This window comes from Falco naumanni, chromosome Z (assembly GCF_017639655.2).
Source record: "Falco naumanni isolate bFalNau1 chromosome Z, bFalNau1.pat, whole genome shotgun sequence".
NCBI lineage: Eukaryota > Metazoa > Chordata > Aves > Falconiformes > Falconidae > Falco > Falco naumanni.
This window is the reverse complement of record NC_054080.1, coordinates 48585013-48600701: the sequence shown is the minus strand read 5'-3', so window position 1 is coordinate 48600701 and position 15689 is coordinate 48585013. Positions and strand designations below refer to the sequence as shown.

Here is a 15689-nt window from a genome sequence, read left to right as displayed (position 1 = left end):
TGACCACCTGGGAACACTGCTGGCTTATGCTGAGCAGGCTGTCAATCAATACCCCCAGGTCCTTTTCCTCCAGCTACTCTTCCCCAAGCCTACAGCATTACATGGCCTTGTTGTGACCCAAGGGCAGGACCCGGCACTGAGCCCTGTTGAACCTCACAGGAATGGCCTCGGCCCATCGCTCCAGCCTGCCCAGGTCCCTCTGCACAGCCTGCCTGCCCTAAGGACAGCAACACTCCCCCCAGCCTGGTGTCACCTGCAAACTTACTGAGGGTGCACTCGATCCCCTCATCCAGATCATTGATAAAGATATCAAACAGGACTGGCCCCAGTACTGAGCCCTGGGAAACTGCACTTGTGACTGGCCACCAACTGGATTTAACTCCGTTCATCACCACCACTCTGGGCGCGGCCATCCAGCCACCTTTTTACCCAGTGCAGGGTACACCCATCCAAGCCATGCACAGCCAGTTTCTCCAGGAGAATGCTGTGGGAGATGGTGTCACAGGCTTTACTAAAGTCGAGGTAGACAACATCTACAGCCTTTCCCTTACCCACTAAGTGGGTCACCTTGTCATAGGAGATCAAGTAACCAAAGTAACCACACTGCAACACCAACAAGTATACGTTCTGCAACTGTTGTGTAACACAAATGCTTAGACAGCCTCTCGGCAATTGTTAGCACAGCACTGTATCCTGCAGGGTGCTGAAAACAGCATAGAAGGTGTGCCAGCTCTTACCTCCTCTTAAAAGCAAATAGGAGCTGGGAGAAGAAGAGGAGGCAGCACCTTATGAACAGGTCCTAAGTAAAGGCTGTTGCCAGCTTCTATCCTAAGAAGCTTCTAGCCAAGAACACCAACACAATTAACATGCCTTGGTTACACAGACCATAAACACACAGCCAGTAAACACTGTACACACAGAGCTGCAAGAATCATTAGGCATGTTTTGAACACTGTATCGACTACATTACGTGAGCCACAAAAATATTTTTTTAATAGTTACTAGCTCATCCTGCTGGTGTCAAAAGTAAAAAAGGAAATCCCTTAGCTACCTACAGCCTAGATAAGAAACAAAACAAAGAAAATCAACACCATTCCACAAACACATACTATTACAACAAACCACGTAAGCACATGCTTATTTTTAGGCATGTTTCAATTCTCCCAGTATCAAGAAGACCTAAATACATAACTAAAGACTATAAACAGCCCTAAACTAGCACCAGCTGAACTCAGTGAAAGAAACCTCCTGCTGTTTTTAATGGTTTAAGGAGCAATTCCTAAACTTAGAACATGATTTCCCATTCCCTGTTTCATCTAACTGGGGGAGGGGAACAATCCAGGAAAGAGATAAAACACAGTAAAATGAGTGAAGAGGAACATTTTTAAAATCACATTTTATTTTTTCCTCAATATATTAAGTACCAGAAACTGACTATTAAAAACAAAACGTGTAAACACTTGTGTTCAATTTTGGTTTCCATGAATCAATTCTGAGATGGCTACAAAACAAAAAAGTACATTAAAGATGGAATTATCCGGGTGGATGAAGAGATGTGACATAATAATTAATTAAGAATTATTTATGGGTTTTAGGTTCTGAAAGAGTTAAGAGTTAAAAGTACATTAGGCACTCAGACTACGTATTCTCTCCTTCGAAGATCAAAGAATTCTGAGAGAACATTTAATGAACTTTATTAAAAAGCACCTCTACCATAAGAAACAATGGGATAAACATCCTATAAATTTGAGACATAAAAACCCGTAGGTGCTACAATATACATTCACTAACTCCCAAACTGCCAGTTAGGTTCATTTTAAGAAGAGTTTCTGTACTTTTAATTTTGATCTGAGCCCTCCTCCACCTTATACAACCAAAACCTCAGCTCAAACATTCACACAAACACATAACTAACAAAACAGAAAGAACTAAACCACTGTTTCTTCACCTTAAGTGATACACTTTTAGAAGCAAAATGATGTAAGTGTATTTACATTTCCTTTGGGAAAGCTAACATAATATCCTCACCAAGTTTTTCCCAGAGCAACAGCATGTACCATAGCTCCATTTTAAAGACGCAGCATTAAATATAAGAAGGAAGACAAAACCCAAACAACAAACCCCCAAAACCTCTGATGACATACGGTGTGTTGGAAACGATGCAACTTTAGAAAGGCCACTTTATGGTACTCAGAGGTAATTTTTGAGTTTCCCGCTGTCGGACGCTATTCAGCGAAATCCACCTGCACAGAACCGCCCCGGTGCAGACCCGCTCCCCCCGCGGCACCGGGGCCGCCGCCACGAGCCCCCGGCAGGGCGGGCTGCGCGCGCCCAAGGGGCTCCTCCAGCCGCCGCACCTCAGCCCTGGGACAGCCTCAGGCACAGGGGCGACCCTCACAACTCGCTCAACGCTGCGGAGTTGGTTTGTTTTCTTCTCCCTTAAAAAGCTACAATCCCACAGTTAAGAGACCTAAAAGTCCGTTGAAGTTCACAGAAAAATCCGCCCCACACACCCCCCAAACAAACGCAAAAAGCCCAGAAATGAGGCGTTTTGTCAGCCCCCGGCGCGGCCTCGGGTGCAGGCGGGGCTGCCCAGCGCGGACAGGGACCGGCGTGCCGGGCCCGGCACCTGCCCCTGCCCCAGCGCTCCCTCCTCAGCCCCACGCCGCCCGGCTTCCCCACAGACCCGCTCCTTGCGGAGAACACACACACACACACAGAGCCCTAAAAATACAATCGGGCGAAAAACGGACTGCACCCGCCGAAGCAAGACCCCTTCCCGCTCCCCCCCCTCCCCCCGCGGCGAAACCGCCCATCCCACCGGGGAGCGGGGGCGGGGGGTAACACGGCAGGAAAACACGGAGGCACTGCACGTATGGATGTACCCGCCTCACCCAGCGGGTGCCCGCGGCCAGCCTGCGACGGCCGCCAGCCAGGCGTCCCCCGCCCGCCGGGAGGCCTCCCCCCGCCCTCCGGTCCCCACCGCGCCCCCCCGCCGAGCCCCCCGAGGCCGGCGCGGGGGACCGGAACGCCGCCCCCGACACGCGCGCACGGCCGCGCCGCAGCTCCCTCACCTCCAGCACCGGTGTGTGGCGGCGTGAGGGGGGGCGGCGCCGCGCGGCGGGCCGAGGCCCAGGCCCCGCCCGTGGGCCGGCTGCTCCCGCCCGCCCCGGGGCCGCGGCGGCGGGGCCGGGCGCGGCGCTCCCGGCCTGTGCGCCCCTCCCGCCCGCAGCCCTGGCGGTGCCCCGCCTCGCCGCCTGCCTCTGGCTCTGCGTTTGCGGGCGCGGGAGGCTAGTGGAAGCGCCGCGGGGCCCCAGGGCTGGCGGCTGGTGGCCCTCGATCCCCAGGAGACAAGGCTGCGAGGGGTGGCGGAGGGATGCGTGCGGGGGTGGTGTGCTGAGGCGTGACAGCACCTGTTGGCCCCTTTTTGAAGGAGGGACTCTGCTTCGCCCAGCCTGGCGGCCTGCACCAAAGGGTCCCTGTCTGACGCACGCACGCTCGCTTCCTTGCCTCTCCTGTGGTTTCTCCAGGGCTGTGAGCTCCAAGTACTGCTTCTCACATAAAACTACTTTTGAGCTGGCCACCGGGAGACACATGCACCCTGAGTGGGACCACACAAGAAATGTCACTGTAGCATCTGCTTGGGCAACCGGGGAAGGCCAAAAATCCAAGTTGTTGATTCCCCTGTGGCACATACTTCCCACGTTTTGGTTTTGTAGGCTTCGGGGACGTATTGAGGAGGAGGACAGTGAGGAAGGCTGTACATCAGTGTGGGTGATTGAATGTGGAAGGGAAGCTGGGACAATGAACACACAAAGATTTCCTGCTGAAGAAAATGTGGGGTTGGGAAGACCCTCACCCACCTTACACACCTCACTGCCGTGTTCAAGGGAATGTGTTTTCCACAGGGGGCTGAGCTCTTCTGTGGGGCTGAGCTCTTCCCAGGGAACAGAGTGCTGGGGCTGTATGTCTGTCGCACAACCGAAGGCTGCACAGGTAGCAGTGGCTGCTTGGTGCTTGAGAATGGTTACAAACCCTTTGCATCTGCTCAGGACCTTTTTATTCGTGGTAGGCTACTCCCAAGCTACACAAAATGAGTGCCTAATAGCTGTGCATTTATAGCTGTAATTACTGATATCAGATACGCTGATTCATGCATGTTGAATTCCAAGTGCAGAAGGAACTATTGTATGTGCTTGCATGTTAAGGAAATCACAGAGCATTTCTATATGCTACTTCCATTTTGTTCCATTTTGTTCAATGTCCTTTACTTCACTCTGGTTTTTATCTCCCATGATGTTTATAACAAATGATAGCAGAGCAACTACATTGTATGTTTACTCAGATCTATATGCAATAGTCACACCATTTAAATGATGATAGTTTCCCTAGGTCAGAACTGCAAGAGAGATCTCTGGTAAACTAGCTTCTGGTCTCACCCCCTGATGCTTCACTTTCTGCTTTTCACACCAGGAGTAGTACAGTGTCTCGCATACACCGCAGTCAGATGTGCCATCTGGCTCAGCTTTGAGTCTTTAGAGTAGATGGCACTTAATGTATTCAAAATCTGCAGCATTAACTCGCTCATGGTAATATGAGTATTTGGAAGATGATGGAGAATGGAGAGCACCATCAGGGCTTCTCAAATCTTCCTTTCTGATCTCTAAGGTAGACTGCTTCACATTATGTTTCACCTCAACCAGCAAAACTGAACTGTCTTACAGAACTCTTGCAAAGGAAATTTTAAGAACTGCAGATAGCAGTGACACTGATTACATGCAGTGAACAGGCAACACCCAGGCCCAGGCCCAAGAGGTAAAGCACACAGACCCCCTGCCTCCTCTTCTTGCAAAAAAGCATCCTAAAGAGAAGAGTTTCTTCCTTCTTTCTCCTTTGTGCTGAACCAAACAGGTACCTGAATGTTATTTTCCGCTCATGCATGCATTCAGTAACAGTGCTATATGATGTAAGAAAACTGTCAGTAAATGACAAGTTATGAATCTTAATGACTGTTTTCTTCTCCTCAAGCTGCCAGGGTGGTAGCTAAGTGCCCTGAGGTCTGCCAGCTGCTTCCCACACAGATGTATGAAAACCAGCCTGATAAGTGTTGCCACTAACTGTGGTAGTATATTGCTCCTTACAATCTAATTTTCTGCAATTATATTTCTGCAATTATAAATTTGGTAGATGGCCCTGCACCGAATTCCATGCTAATGCATGAGCTAGCAAAGTAACTGCAGAAAATCTGGAGCCATACATGGTGGTCCAACATATTTTTCATATTCATATAATCACTCTCTCATGGGGTTGATGGTGATGTTTGTGTAGAGGGCATTTATGTTCATGGCTTCAAAATATTAAAACATGTCACGGCCTAGGTAGGTATTTCTTCCACAAAGTATCTGAGATGACAGCAATACTATTATTTAGTTTTATAAATAGGTGATGGAAGATATGTATTGACAGTACACTAAAGTCAGTTTTGAGACTCATAGTTCCAGATCAAAAGCGCTGTGGCAAGAGTGATGATCTGGTATAAACTCACTTCGCTGGTTCAGGCTCCTTCAGTCATTTTATATGAATTAGCTTTATGCTGGTGAGCTTTTTACCTTTCCTCCCTCAACAGCTTACATTCTTGACTGTGTGGGGAGAATTTGTGTGCCATGCCTGAGACCAGAACAAGTTCATGCTACTGGGAGAGCCAGTGGTGCAGAGGTCCAGGATGAATTTTGCTAGAACTGTCAGTAGTTGCAGCTGGATTATTTTGCCAATACAGAACATTTAATGTTTTTACTGCATCTTCAGATTGTCAAACCATTTGCATAAGGATGGCAATATACAGTGCTAAGTTACTGCAGGATACTTACATGACTTCCAGTTGTCTCTAAGAGAGGAGTGAGATCAGGTGATCAAAGTACTTTTCATTTATATGAAGTAATTTAATTTATATGTTCCTTTGGGTTTACATATTCAGTAACCATGGACAGTTTTTGAAGGAAAGTTGCACATAGGAAGGTTTACTTTCCTCAGCATTCAAAACCAAAACCAACACCAAAATCAAACCAAACCAAAACAAACAAAAAAAAAAGAGCAACTAAGAAAGGCTTTTTAGAAATCTGAAAGTGCAGTAAGGGGCAACTCAGAGCCTTCTGAGTAGCAATGGGTAACAAAGCCTTTTGCACCCAAAGCCTTCCTCTAGATCATGACTTATGCAGTTAAAATGCCAAGACTGACAATTTCAAGACTGTTTCAAGACTGACAATTCTGTGATTTGTTGATTTGGAGATATATTTAATTTGTTCCAGAATTGTATCAAACTATGAAGAGTTCTATTTATTCTCTTTATTAAAATCAGCAATTTTATTCCCTCTTCTATATTCTTCTCCCACCATGTCTTTGAAGCCTATACAAGGTTGTATTAAAAAAAACCGCAAAACTGTTTTCTACTTCTACTGATTTGATCAGCTTATGAAACAGTAAGAAAGGATATATATTAAAATAATAGTAAGCATGCTCATTAAGGATGCATTTTACAGGAAATTAAAATTTATTGATCTTTTATATTTGTCTGAATAGTCAAGGGCAGTTTCTCCTTTCCGTCTAGTAATTGCAGACATCATAAACTTCTTATATGCTTACATACTTTCAAGATGTGAGCTATGACATATCAGCATGTCAACACTAAGCCTGAATTCTGTTTGCTGAAAACAAGGGCAGGAGAGAAGGCCTTACAAAAAGATAATGAAGCTTTTAAGAAAGCAGACCTTTTCCAATAGGTTTTGACTGGATTTCTGATTACTGTTTTCAAAAGAGGGTAAGTCTTTGGTATCTAAGACCTGATTGCTTACACTCACCCACACACATACACAGCTTCACACCCCCCACTACCCTTTTTTTTCTTGCTTCGCAAGTGGAGGTAACTGAGCAGAACTAGTCACTCAGCAATGCTCTAGAAATCAGAGAGCTCTTCATACAGATATTCACATGAGCCATGGTAATTCAGATATTTCTCTACAAGTTGGGAAATTAGTCATCTGGATCCCATCCCTTCCTTAGAACAAAACTGCGATCTTTGTACCGTTGATATTATTATTCTGAAAAGAATAGGTGCAGTTTTGGGGAACCAGTGAAATATGGGAAACCGTCTTCTCTTTGAATCAGTTTCTGCAGTCCAGCCAAGTCTACGAATAAATTCAGTCTTTCTGGATTCCACATCCACGACTGTGTCCTCTTAGCCACCCACATATCCCTGCATTTGTCCTAGTTAGTGAACAGTTCTGGGATAAGCAGGGTTTCTTCAGTTGTTCTTGTGACTGTGAGGCTGCAGAGTATGCTTATATGGTGATGACAACATGTAGACAGGACTTCCAGTCTGAGTGTTGCTATTATCAGGAGATATGTCTTCTTTTTTCGAAGACAGTTACATAATCTAAGCCAGGTCCACAAGGAAAATTGCATGTAAGAGAAAAAAGGCAGTAAAAACTTTTCTAGAAGTGAAAAAGGGAGAAGCGCCTAGGTGACTTAAAATGCCATCTCTGCCAATCAGAAAGCATGTTCTGGCATGTTAATTAATTAAATCCAGTTTTGCCACACGTTCATTTGAAAACTGAGCAGTGTTGAGCTCTTCTAGCTGTCAAAAACTAGATAACATTTATTCTTTTTCCCAATTTAGGACATATATCTGAAGTGATCTATCCCTAGGAGGAACAGCCATGAAGAAATTTTAAACAGTACTTTCTTTTCTGTTGATTTTACTACTGTAGAGGATATAGATGCAAACTCTGAAAAAAATTTTCAGAGAAGGAGGAGAAATTAGTGAAATGTTAGAGTAAATGTCTGAACGTTTTTATTGACTAGTTTTTTAGGTTCGTGCTTTTAAAAATAACATTGCAGTGACTGTAGAAATGTCATTTTAGATAAAAAGGTTATTTGAACTCATCCTTTTAAAGAAGCATCAGATTTAAAGTGAGATTGCATTCATAAAGATTTCACATGTTCACTAATAGTATATTTATTAGTTACAATAAGCTCTGTTACTGGAGTATAAGAATTCTGCTTCATACCTGAAGCAACCTAGAAAATGAAAATCGCATTTGAACACACACTAGTATAAATGTTTGCATCTTTAAATTCTACAAAAGTAATAATTGCACAAACCAAATGAAAATGCAGGTACTAGCCCACAGCACGCACCCTGCAAACTTCTGCTGGCTTTTGTGGCTTTGTCCTTCTCAAAGCTATGCCTTCTCTTTGAGGCACTAAATAAAAGTACACTCTGGTGTGAGTGCATGCCTCAGGTTTCTCTGATAATAGAGCATAAAACTCCCATATCACTGGCAGAGTGTGATTGTCTTTCAGGAAGATCCAATGCAAGTGCAACATTCTCCATGAAGAGAGATGCCTTCTCCCATGTTATCTCCCCCTCTGATAATGCACCATTTTTTCTTAAGTCTTTCAGAGCTGTTTTATGGTTTTCCTTGTAAAGAGTATCTCATCTTTAGAGAAATATGTACTCAGGATTCATGCCAGGGAATTTAACCATAGTATGCAATGGTTTTCAATGGGTTCTGGTGCCATTTTGCTGATAAAATCCTGCTCTTGAGGCGCTGTGCACATGGACATATAGCTGTGCTCACATACATTACTAGGGAGGAGAAAGTTCAGTTTCTAAGAGTATTCAGAAGTGCATTACTCATCTATCTTATCTATATACTCATGTATATTACTCATGTGATATCTTAGTATTTCAAAACAAGAAATTGCATCTGATTTTTGCATGTGTAGACAGTTAAATGCAAGTTTGATTGCACTCATTTCAGAAATCTTTTCAAAGAGTGGGTCATGAGTAGCTAGTAACAGGTCAAGAAAACATGGTTTTCTTCCCTAGCTTAATTAGGAGCTCTAAACCCTGAGAAATCTCCTCTACTGGATGGAGGTAGAGACCAAGCCCATGTGTTTTCTCCAGACACATTCCTTTATAACTGCATAGGAACAGAGTTCCAGTGTATTTATAATGCCGTATCACATCATTATATGGAAAAGCAAATGGTGGTAAGTACAATTCTTGTGCTAAGGCTAGCTACTCTGACCTGTCTATGCAGCACAGTGCCGTGCTATGCAAATACACTGAAGGGAACTCTGGTACCAGATACAACAGAGCTGCATTAGCAACTTAATTAGTCCAGGCAAAGGGCAATACTAATATACGTTTCACAGCTAGGGTTCCAAAAGCAGTCTTTCCCTACTATCTCTAAATGGTGATAATTAGGCAGACTGTGACTTTCAAATGCTGCGTGAGATGTTGCATTAGGCTGTGTGAGCAATCAAGCAAATATTTTCTAGTTAATAAGCTGATGCTTCTGAGTCTGACATGAATAAACATACGCTACGATGAATTTTCTGTTAATGGAAAATGCTAAAAACAATTTTAGTAATTGTTTCCAGTCACAAAAGGAAGAACAAAATAATAAACATAACAAAGAACAAACAAAAGCAGGAGCACACGCAACAGAAGCTTGTAGGATATTCAGAATTCCTTCTCCTTCACCTTCAAAATCCAACACATTCAGGAGAATTTCTTTCAGTGTATGAATCTTCTTGTGACTCCATCCAGTGAAAATGTGTGCCTGTAAAACCTTCAATAACAAGAGAAGCAACACATCTGTAATGATGTTTCAAAAGTTTTTGCAAGCATTCAGTCCCAACAATGATCTCTCTGCATTCAGATCTTGATGTCTGAACAGAAGACTGTCAAAGATAATGGGACACTGTGCTGGAGAAGAGGTGTTACTATGCAGAGGTCATCAAAGATCTATAGATAAAGTTTCAACTGTAGTTGCTGAGTTGCACATATGATGCTAGCATTTATCATACTTCCTATGGGGATATCTCCTGAAAACACAGCTATATAGGATTATGTTAAAAGAAATATTTTTCTTTAACCCACTGGTTTTGCTGTAGATAATGTTGTAATTTCTGACTCAGCACTTCAGCTGGGCTTCTCTATGTTGTCACTGTATGTTGGTGTTCAAATGTCGTTGGGGAACAACTTTAAGAGCAAAACCAAATAGCTGTTTTTTGATTGCATTGAAATGTGGAGAAAGGTTCCAACCTTGTTTCTCTTAATGGGTGTTTATTACACTCTTTCCCTGTTTGTAGCCTAAAATTAAGATGAATTTGAAGAAAAGGACAGGAAAATTTGATAGGAAATAGGTCTGCATGTCTGTAGAAGCTGGATGCCCTTCACCTGAAAACATCTGGCTATTAAGGAACCATTATCTGCTCCATTTATTGCAGAGATGGTAGAGAAAAAATATGATAGGATCACATCCTTGTTAGTGCTCTTGCTGTCCAAATTTCATTCAGGTTTTTCCTCATGCATTAAAACAAAAGGTGTTTTCATGTAATATGAAATATACCATCAGGAGAAAAAGACATGTCAGGGCAGTAGGATATAAATAATTTTAAAGAAAATCTATAAGGAACAAATCCTCTTTCTTTCACTCACATGTAAGTTCAGGCTGTCTGACTTTCTTACACTACACAGAACTAAAATAACAGGGTTCTCTCACTTGCTACTGACTTGGTTATCGTAGTTAATGTCTTTTTGTTAAGGTTTTCACCCTTCTGCTCAATATTTTCTGTAACTACATGTATAGGTTCAGCCAAATGAGAATTGAGGTATTCAGTATATACTTCCAGGGAAGGTTATTTTGCTCCAGAAATGCTTTCCTAACAAACTGATTCACTGTCACTAAGTTATGTTAGTAATGAAAGGGCCATTTTCTGCTTCATACTAACATGAAGGCCTTAAATGCTCACCCTATGGTTGATTTCTCATCTGTTTATACACCCCCACTAGCTTGCTGTGGGCTTCTCACAGAGAGGAAGGCTCTAACCCCATGCATGGGACCGCAAGAATATTTCAGACTATAGTTATAATTGTCCAGAGGAATACAATTATCATGATCAAATAGCCAATGTTATTAATTACAGTAATTTTGTACAATCAAGATCAATCCAGACTTTGCTACCAAGCTGTTACTACATTGCTAAAGCCTGAATTTGCAAGAGCTCTTGTACATGAGTAGTTCCAAATATTCTTTTTCCAGTGGGGTGAAGTTGGGCTCCTGCGACAGACAAGCAGGGGGAGAAGCACACTTGAATTCCAGCTGATATGTCAGTGTGAGTCTCATAGCTGTATCACTTGCTTGGATAAACCACAGTGAGTATATTACCTGTGTTCAGTGAGTCTGAAATAAAGTTGAGCTTCTCATCATATGTGCCTATAGACTCTTGAAGTTTCATTCTTGAATTGTAATTGCTTTTATGAAACAGAAAATGCAGTTTCTTTCTTGAATTGTAACTGCTTTTATGAAACAGAAAATGAAACAGAAAATTAATCTTTGTAATTTTGCAAATGGAAGACAAGTCTGAAACAAAACCACACTCCCACTCCACATACAGAGCACTGAAGAATTAATTCTCGGTAGAAATACTTCAAAAGATGTACATAAAACCTTGAAAAACTTAAATCACTAGGGTGTTTTCATATTTATCATTGATATTTCAGTGTTTGCAATTATTTCTATTTTCATTCTTTTTTCTACCCTTAACATTCATTAGTTTTTCAGTTGATTCCTGTATTCTCCTCAGTTTTTCCTTGCATGCTATTCTAAACTATGAATAATTACCAGATATTTTTGATTTGTGAAAATACAGTCTCTCAAAGCTAGATGTTGTGAATTCCTGCAACTTTTTTGCCTGTTCTTCTATGAAACACACATACTTTATTCTCTAGTAGGTTAAAAGTGTACAAGTTTATTTCTTTTACTTAAGCTTCAAAAAACATGTTGGCTATCTGGGTGGAGCAGTGATCAACAGCAAAATGGGAACTAGCCGGGACTTCATGTTGACTCCCTTTGAATGTTGCACTTAGAAACACTTCCTGTAGTGTTTCACTTTCTCACTTCAAGTGATGCTAATAATCAGAGGCCAAAATGCTTATTACTTTTACTATTGAAAAGGGTTTACCAGCTTCCACTTAAGGGAAGACTTACAAAATTTATCTTAAAATTCCTGCTGCTAAATGCTAGGCACTTTATAAAGGCTGGAATTCATGCAGAGAACTTCCTTGCACAGACAGCTGCCAAGTCCAGTTGCAATGTTGCAGCATGCTTACTCTTCCCAAAGGAAAAGAGAACGTGCAGTGCTTTATTACTTAAAACATTACGACCTGTATGTCGTTAACAGTGTACAGCTTTCCATGCATAGCATTGCTAACTCTGTAGTAGCATATATATATATATATATATATATATATACATATATATAAATTTTTTTATTTGTTTGAGTTATAGATCATCATCTTGCTCTGATTTGGTGTTCATTCAAATGGGACAATGGATCCAAACTGATAATTTAACTGTTTGGATTGTATTTAACATTACGTTAGGTTCTTCAGTAGCGTTGATTGTGTTCCCAGAGCTGTAGACAAATTTTGAATTGCTTAATGTTAAAATAATAAAAAACATCAGCCAGAACAGTTAACATGTTTAAAAAGAGATGTTTTCCTATTGTGGGGATCGAATCAGTAAGTTGTATACCCATATACCCCCTGTGAAATCCATAGGAAAACAATTATTTTAAATACTGTCTTTAAGTCTGTAAATGAATATCAGTGTGAGCTGAAAGATGCTTGCCAGGCAATGAAAAACAAGGTGTGGAGCTGGTGCTTTTTTCCTGAAATTATACTTTAGTTTACTTCTTTTAGGTCAGTGTTCCCATAAATTGAAATTGCACATTTACTTACCTCTAACTTACTAGCCATTTAATACTGTCTGATCTTCTCAGGGAAGGCATGAGATGTTTTCTCTCAGTTTTGTACTGACAAAGGCAACAGGAATTTAGTTCTGTTGGCCATCTACAAATTTACTACACTATATTTTGGAGGACAAATTTCTTTTAATACATTTTCAGACTATTCCAAATTATCATTTCAATTTATGTTTCTTAAGATAACACTGCCCCTGTTGCTATGATGGTTTCACATCTGGTAGTTGATAAGATGTTATACATTCCTGTGACAAATGGAAAAGTCAAAAAGAAGTTATTTAAAATGTATTCGTTATCGTTAAGTACCGGTGATTCTTCCCACTGTACATCTAGGTAGTAAACATTTAATCTGATAGTATCCTCCCAAAAAACATGCTTAGGAAACTTATTTGATTAAATATAGTACTTCTTTAAATATTTTTATGATAGTCCTTTAGCACAGGAAGTCAATAAAACCTTACTGTAAACACTCAACTGAAGGTAAAAAAAATATATCCAGAGTCAAAGTATTGTCATAAATTTTTATTTATAAGCATTTTGTGTTTCAGAAACAGTTGCTGAAGTAAGCAATGGCTTAAGCAATTTGGATTGTTTCTTTGACCTTGCTATTAGTTATTTCACTTTCTGAAATTACTATTATCATTTGTTCTTAGCTGTGTTTGAATTATATTACCATGTTAAATAAAAACATTACTTCATCATACCCACAGTGCAATCTTACATGTTTTGAGCCAGCAGTTTGGTGGGTAGAATGTTTTTGGTGACAGTTCACATTTGGCACACTGACAAATTCTTGGAGAATCTGGCTGCACAAAACCAGTGTCTTCCAAGTTTTTCAGCAAGTGTCTAAGGGAGCAAGACTGGAACAATGTTATGTACCGTAGCATTTATTGCAAAACAGGAAGAAATTTTATTTTTTTTCTTAAGAAAGAAAAATTTGGGAGGATTGAAAAGTTTATTATTCTCCTGATGGACTTTTCCAGTCCACTAAGGATTTGGTCCTACTGCTGTTGAAATAGAGAGCAAAATCCTCAATTATTTTTGTGCAATCAAACCCAAAAGCAAATGGAGTTCTCTGAAGCTGCCAAAACCACAATATGAACGTAGCAAATATAAGCTATGATCAATTTGATGTGGATTTTTTTTTGGGGGGGTAGTAGTCTTGCACAAGGTTTTTTTATATATTTAAGACAAACCAGACTCAAAAGCAAAATCCAACGTATAGCAGTATTACAAAATTTGTTACAGCTGAAAGTCTTGAATACCGAAATAAGGGCGCTGATTTATAGATGCATTTTCTTCCATTCTGCAGTCCTCTTCTGTGAGAGATATTAGTCATCAAACAAGTCTCTGAAGGCTAAATTTACAAGATTGTAACTTAAGCACTCAGTAGATTTCCATTTGATACAGTTTCAGAACAATGTTGGACTGAAATTGTTATTATTTGATGTTTAGAACTGAAGGTATTACCTGCTGGCTTTACACAGTCAGAAGTAGAACTTTGTATTTATTCAGGCAAAAATGACTTGTTAAAGAGAGAGTCAAAGCACTGTGTACCAGTATGCCTCTGCCTTAATGATGTCACGCTGGAGAATGTAAGTATTGTAATGAATTGATTATTTAAGCTGAAAAAAGGGCTAGGAGTTTGTCATAAAGCATATTTACAGGAAGAATCAGAATAAGTGCAACGTGCATCCGTTCATATAGTAATCAAAAGCTATTATTCATTTAGGAATGAGTTTGAACTACTGAGCTAGAAAGAAATTACATCCCATTACTAAATTGATGACCTCATTAATTCCCAAGATTTCTGATGACTGGAATTAAAAAGGAAAGAGGTCACAAGAATTCCACATGATAAGGGATCTGTGTATGTTGAGGATAGACTCTTATTACAGTTAGGTTAAGAAAAGACCGTATACACAAACAGGAAGTACTATGTACATATGGATTTGGCAGTGAGCAAGCATGCAAACAGTGAATAGTCTTTAGTTTGGGGCAAAATTCTTTTTAATTAAATCTTAGTAAGTCAGGCCGCATAACAGAAGCAGCAGAGTAATGCTTGCAACTGTTCTTTCCAAACAATCTTACATCAGTACTCAAGTTTTCAAGAAGCAGCCTTCATGTGAGCACTCACAGTATACAAATGTCATATGAGTGTAGTTAGGAAGGTCAGAAACAACATCATCCCCATATTGTCTCCATCAGAATGCAGAAGTGACAGAGCACACATGGCAAGCGGGAAACATGTCAAGAACTTACTAGGTGCAGCAGCTGTTCTTGCAGAGCTTCAGTTTCTCTTCAGACTAAATGCACTGTCACTTTTTAAAGAAAATTCTAAAGAAAAAATCAGCACCTCTGCAGTGCAGACGCATGCAGTTTCACAACCACCAAAAAAGACTCTTAGTTAAACCTCCTCAACAGTCTTATCCCTAACAAGCTTACTTTTGCCAAGTCTCATCTGCACAATTTATCTGAATAATCTTTTGGGAAGAAAGATGGGCCATATGCTCCCTTCTTTAAGTATGTAACTTAAGGCAGCCATTCAAGTCTTCTGACCCTTCAAAGTGCCTCAAGAAGTGAGTTCAGGCCACCCTTCAATTCCATAAGAAGACCAGTTCTCTGTCTCATGCTCCCATCATCTATCTGCTAGTTATATGTGAAAGATTCAAGGAAACCTGGCCTTAGGACTGTAAGACAAATCTTTTGACAAGGAACTCCCTTAGGCATTTTTCAAAATGTGTACGTGCTTTATCTTGCTGCTTTATCTTATAGAAAGAAAGTGAAGAGTTTTTCATAAGTTGCTTTTTAAAACAGAATGAAAATAGCCATTTGTCTGTGTGTCAGTTTTATCC

The 15689-nt window shown here is 40.9% G+C and overlaps 1 protein-coding gene across 1 annotated transcript in view; it reads right to left on the bottom strand.

Annotated features, from left to right (window-relative positions):
- PIP5K1B (phosphatidylinositol-4-phosphate 5-kinase type 1 beta) overlaps positions 1-3128 on the bottom strand; it is a 122685-nt gene extending 119557 nt beyond the window's left edge. Inside the window, exon 1 of the mRNA XM_040580246.1 lies at positions 3075-3128. The gene's annotated coding sequence lies outside the window, so the exon portion shown is untranslated. The remainder of the gene's footprint in view (positions 1-3074) is intronic.
- Between the last annotated feature and the right edge of the window lie 12561 nt (positions 3129-15689).